Source organism: Eptatretus burgeri, chromosome 5 (genome assembly GCF_056783735.1).
Source record: "Eptatretus burgeri isolate ZD-2024b chromosome 5, Ebu_testis_v1, whole genome shotgun sequence".
Lineage (NCBI taxonomy): Eukaryota > Metazoa > Chordata > Myxini > Myxiniformes > Myxinidae > Eptatretus > Eptatretus burgeri.
The window spans coordinates 5655607-5661657 of NC_140965.1; positions in this window are offsets into that span (position 1 = coordinate 5655607).

Below are 6051 nucleotides of genomic sequence, written 5' to 3' on the forward strand. Positions count from 1 at the left end.
GCCTAGCCTTTTGTCGACCGAGTGTCTGTGAAAAGCACTTGGACGCATCACAGACATGCGTGCACCCTCAAATGGAGGACGTGGTTGTGACTGCCATGCATCGTGCATGGACACACAAATGGAAGACATTGCTGCCTCCACGTACATTACTCATTCACCAAATTTGCTGCTCAATGCCACTTATTTATCAATACTAATAAATGTCAGTGTGTCTCCTCCACAACTCAAAAACTATGAAACCGAACAGCCTGAAACTTTTCATGCATACTAACTAATAAAACTCCAAGGAAATGCAAGAGTGAAAATTGGGTGTTTGGGTTAATTAAAACACTCATTTTGAAGATATAATTAATGGCCTTATTTAATTATATCCTTCATCAGGCGCATCCTCGGTCACCACTCTCGATGAGCTATTAAGGTGTTACCTGGGTAACCTCGCTGGGATCTGAAGCCACCATGTTTTTTTGGCCTGCTCAACCATGCTTTGACTTGGAACAGGCCGCAACGATTTCTTAACAATAACATTTTTTTTCCACTTTCCTCACTCATATTATATCGAATGCCTGTTCATCATAGCGATGAATCGCTGGGTGCATTACAACGCTTAAAAATGCCTGGAGACGCCAGCGTTTGTGGCTTTATTTCATCTTCGCACATGCGATCACCACGAGTATCTCTTAAACTAAGGAGAGTTACAAAATGTAAGCTCCAGAATCAAAATTACAAGCAGTTCCGACTCCTAGAAAAGTGTTCATTTGTCCATTTCGGAAATATTTGACATTTTGGGCGTCTTCGGAGGTGTTTGTTTAACATGACGGTTCGGTGATTGCTAATCGCCTGCCAAGCAAGCTGTTTCTTAACCGTTTCATTGGAGTGCTTAAGCCAGCGCTCTACAATATTCGCACCGTCACTGAATACCGTACGTCCATCGACGTGAACAAAGTTCAGGGGTCACTCACATACGTTGTTAGCCACGTGTTGTTCTGCGGAGCAATAGGTGATGGCTGGCTCGCTGAAAATGTGAAATTTTATTTTACATGACGTTTCCTCTTTTTGTACAATCTTCCATTATATGACTCGTCACCGGCATAGATAAATACAAATAAAAATTGTTTCATTTTTAAAAGTTTCTTCAATCATTTTACTTGGCGAGCATTTAAGTTTCAATGGTGAGACCGCGCTTCTATACTGCAGGTAGGAAGCCAAAATAAATTATTTGATCACAATGAGTAAAAAATCTTTTCAGTGATGAAATAATGAATCACCACACCACGGCGGAAATCTGAGAGGTACGCATGCTTGCTCTGTGTCGTCTGGATTCCAATCCTGACCCAGCAATAAACTGTCATCCCGGTGTTTCACAAGCAGGGTGATTCATCACTGTGTGCCGTCTCTCGGATAGATGATAAACTGGGCGTCACACATGCTGAAATCCCTCACCCCTCTGCCTCCCAACCCTACCCCCTCTCCCTCTTTACGACCCCTCGCCTCCTTTCCTCTTCCCTCCCTCTATCTCTCTCCCACCCCTCCCCCTGCTCCAAAACCTTCTCTCTATTGACGGGGACGAGCATGTGCGAATCAGATTTGAAGTGAGCCGACCGGTGGGGTGCAAAGGTCGCTGCATGTACGAGCATGCATGCTGGCAGACCTTTGCCAGGAAGATAGCGCAGGTTTTAAATGCTCACACTCCAGGTCTCAAAGTATCCGAGTGTGTGTACGTACGAGTTGCTGTTGTTGCCTGCCATCTCCACATGTGGTGGATGGTTTTCATGATGTGAAACAGAGATCTACGAGGTCTCAAAGTGTATGTACACGTGTGTACGTGCAAGTTGCTGTTGTTGCCTAGCTCCACGTATGGGTGAGTTTCACCTGGAGGTGAAACAGAGACCTACCAGGTCTCACTGTGTGTGTGTGTGTGTGTGTGTGTGTGTGTGTGTGTGTGTGTGTGTGTGTGTGTGTGTGTGTGTGTGTGTGTGTGTGCTTGATTGGTATCTACATATGTGGGTTTCAGAATGTGGAATGGAGTCCTCCCAGGGTAGGCTCCCAGGCTCAAGGTATCCACCTACATTTCAGTAATGGGGTCACTATTCATTGACCAAGTTGTGAAGTTTTCTGTTCTCAAATTTTGTGTTGAGGGCTCTCTTCAGGACCATCATTGAACCCCGGACAGCTTCCAACTGTGGTTTGTTTGAAATAATATTCCCAGGGATGGTTTATAATATCTTTGTGAGGTTCTTTATCATTATTCCCATAGCCCCAACTGTTATTGGTACAACTTTGGCATTCTTCAGCTTCCAGGATCTTCTCACTTCATTCTTGAGGTCTTGGTATTTGGTCATTTTCTTGATTTCTGCATCGTTTAGTCGAAAATCACTGGTATTAACACCTCACTTAAGCCACTGTCACACCTTGACGATTGAGCCAGCGTATGCCGATTTTTGAAAAATTTGTCTAAAACGCTGGCACACGTCAAATACATTATGGGTACGTTTTGTATACGTTAAGACCACGCTGAAAAACACTGCCATACGTCGTAGTACGCTGGCTTTAAACGTTGTACTTTTGGGTTGTCCTCAAATTTTTGCATGCTTGAAATTTTACGACGTATGCCAGCATATGACTCACACGTTCCACTACGCTGGCCATAAGTCGTAGGCACGTTATGCGATCGTTGACACACGTTACTTGTAAGTTACTCATAAGTCGAAACACGTCGAGGTAATGTTTAGCGTACCCGAAACTTATTTCTAACCTTTGTGTAACATTTTGTAAGCACGCTACACGAACGTTGTTCACACTTTGCAACACGTTACTTGAAAGTTCCCAATACGTCGAAACACGTCAAAGTAATGTTTAGGGTACCCGTGACTTATTTATAACCTATGAGTAACGTGCTTGGGAATTATTTGTAAAGCATGTCCTTCGCACAAATACATATGTAGACGCACTTGACGTCTTCAGGACGTCCACAGAACTTAATGAACACGTTTCTAACTTACAGATACCGTATAATGGCGTATTGGCAGCATTTAGGGGAATTGGTATATAAAAAGGGGCTTCGGAGGAGGAACCCGTCTTTTTTTTAGACTTCGTGGTGATTACATGTCCATGTCATTCCGAGAGATGGAGGATATGGCAAGGCTGAGACGACAATACCTACCTGTCCTCGAACATCAACATGACCTCATCGAGTTGACACTGCACCAGTTGCGTGCCAATAGAGCCGGGAGAAGAAGACGTGAACGGAGAAGAAGGAACTGGGTCAGACCATGGATCGGGAGGCGACGCCATTACGGCATATATGACCAGCTCATGGTGGAACTCCGGAACGAGGACCATGCATCCTTCATCAACTTCCTGCGAATGCCCCCAGCGATGTTCGACGAGCTGCTAGCCACAGTGGGTCCAAGGATAACCAAGCATTATTATTAAATCATTTCAATAGTCCAGTGGAAGCGATTTAACTCGTTCAATGGAAACGATTTCAATTGCCAAGCACCAGCGTCCAAAAACAATAGGCGAGTGACAGCCATTTATTAAAAGTGAAGTTTCAGCCTATGTATACAAAACCTCACGTAATCGTCGACGATACGCTGCCACGCTTTGCATATGTTAGGCTATCGTTGGGTATAGGTTGTGGACGCCCAAAACACGCTAATCAATCGTTGGTATAACTTATGTATAAGTTATCGAAGCGTTCTGTGTTCATTACGAGTACATTATGCATTTGTCCAAGTCGTTTTGAATACTTTTAAAACTGAAACAAACAAAAAAGTTCATCGTTGGAATGAGAAAAAAAATTAGCTGAAAAGAACATCAAACAATGGTGCAAAGTAGTCTCCTATTCGTGGAGGCAACGAGGATCCATCATCACCCACACCCTCCCCATCACGCTCACCTACTACTACTGACATGGACATACTACTACTACCAGCAATACTACTACTACTCAACTGACACTCTCACCTACTACTACTACTACTGACATTGACATCTACTCAACATGGAGTCTGGAACACTGATGGGTTCCTCTTGTGAAGCCCATTTGTATATACCAATTCCCCTAAACGCTGCCAATACGCCATTATACGGTAGATATAAGTTAGAAACACGTTCAGTAAGTTCTGTGGTCGTCCGGAAGACGTCAATCAAATTCGTCTTCATACGACAATGTGCGTTTGAGATAAGTTACACATAGGTTCAAAGCACGCTACTCATAGGTTCAAAGCACGCTACTCATAGGTTTAAAGCATGTTACTCAAAGGTTAAAAATTAAGTTTCGGGTATGCTAAACATTACCTCGAAGTGTTTCGACTTATGAGTAACTTACAAGTAACATGTGTCAACGATCGCGGAGTGTGCAGAGAACTTATGCCAGCGTATGCGGAACTTGTGAGCCATAACTTGAGTACGTCGTAAAATTTTCAGGATGCTTGAAATTTCACGATGTACTAGACGTACCACGGAATATGACAGCGTACTTCCTCGTTTTTCAGCGTGCTCATAACGTATATACGACTTACCCATACTGTATTCGACGTGTGCCAGCGTTTTACTCACATTTTTCATAGGTCGGCATACGCTGGCTAAATCGTCAAGGTGTGACTGCGATGTTGACACTTCAATTTTCAGGTGGTTATGATTTAAATTGGCGTGCGGCAGGTTTTTAACAGAGAACGCCATGAGTTCGTCGGCGATACGAGCAGCGCGCTATGCTGAAGTTAAACTATCATTGGGCATAGGTTGTGAACGCCGACAACAGGCTAAGCATTCGTTGGTATAAGTTATCTATAACACAACAAAACGTTCTGTGCCCGTTACTAATATGTTATGCATACGACCAACACGTTATGAATAAGACCAAAACTTTAAAAAAAATCCTCAAAACTTCAGCGTACGCCAACGTTTTACATACATTTTTATACGTTGCCATTGCTGGCTAAAACATCAAGGTGTGACAGCGCCTTTAGCAATGTCTTCTTCTCTTTTTTGTACCCAAGTATGACATCTGCTCACAACACTTTGTTTTCGATGATCACGCTCGATGGGATCATTAGGTCGTACATGAGAGGTACATTTTCAGTGATTGCTTTTGGTTCATATTCCCACAAATTTTCTGGAACTGGGACATCAAAGTTTTTGCTGATGTACCAGCGGTTAACTTTACAAACCCTGTTGTCATTGTGTGTCCAGCTATTCTGACGTTTTTTTTTATTTTTATTTTTTTGTGTTCGACCATTAAGTATCACATATCATTGTCTTTGCTAACCCCACCTCCACCCTCACCTTTCTATCTTTTTTTTTCCTCCTCTCCTCCCCCTCCCTCTTTCCCCCTTCCTACTTTCCTCGCCCCTCCCTCTGTCCTCTCCCTCTCTCCTCTCCCCCCCACCCCTTAATATCCCCATCAGTGAAGCAACGGGTTGTATTTCCTTGTATTATAATAAAGAGTGAAAGACACTGGGCTGCCATGATAGCCTTGAGTGATGTGCACCCACCTCAGAGCTGTCTTGCCTGGGTTCAAAAGTTGACCCAGCCGTCAACTAGCACCCTGGTGTTTCGCATTCAGGGCGATGCGTCACCGTGTGCGCTATCCATCAGAAGGACATTAAGCCGGAGGACCACACGTCCTGCCAGCTCTGGTCACTGGTGGATGTTAAGGAGGCTACGGTGTCTTTCGCAAAGAGGAGGTGAGTTATCACCAGCACTCTGAATAAATTACAAATTCCTGCCAAAATCGCTTTCAGTCAAGCACAGGCCTGGCCATCCCGGTTCCAGAAACACTTGGGCCAGAACCGTTTCCTCCCGGCTGACCCAAGAAGGTGGGAATAATGGCTGCCACTAAAGAAGAGTAAAGTGACTAATTCTCCAATGATCAGACATAATAATTCTGGGTTTTTGAAGTGTAAGTTTAGTTTGTATTTCCTGCAAATGCAAATGAACTTGTAATACTGAAAATCTTATCGAACTGGTAACCACTAATAAGACTAGCAATTCAGTGAAATATATTAACGTACGCAGTTAAACATCCACTAAATTATATCCTGACCTACC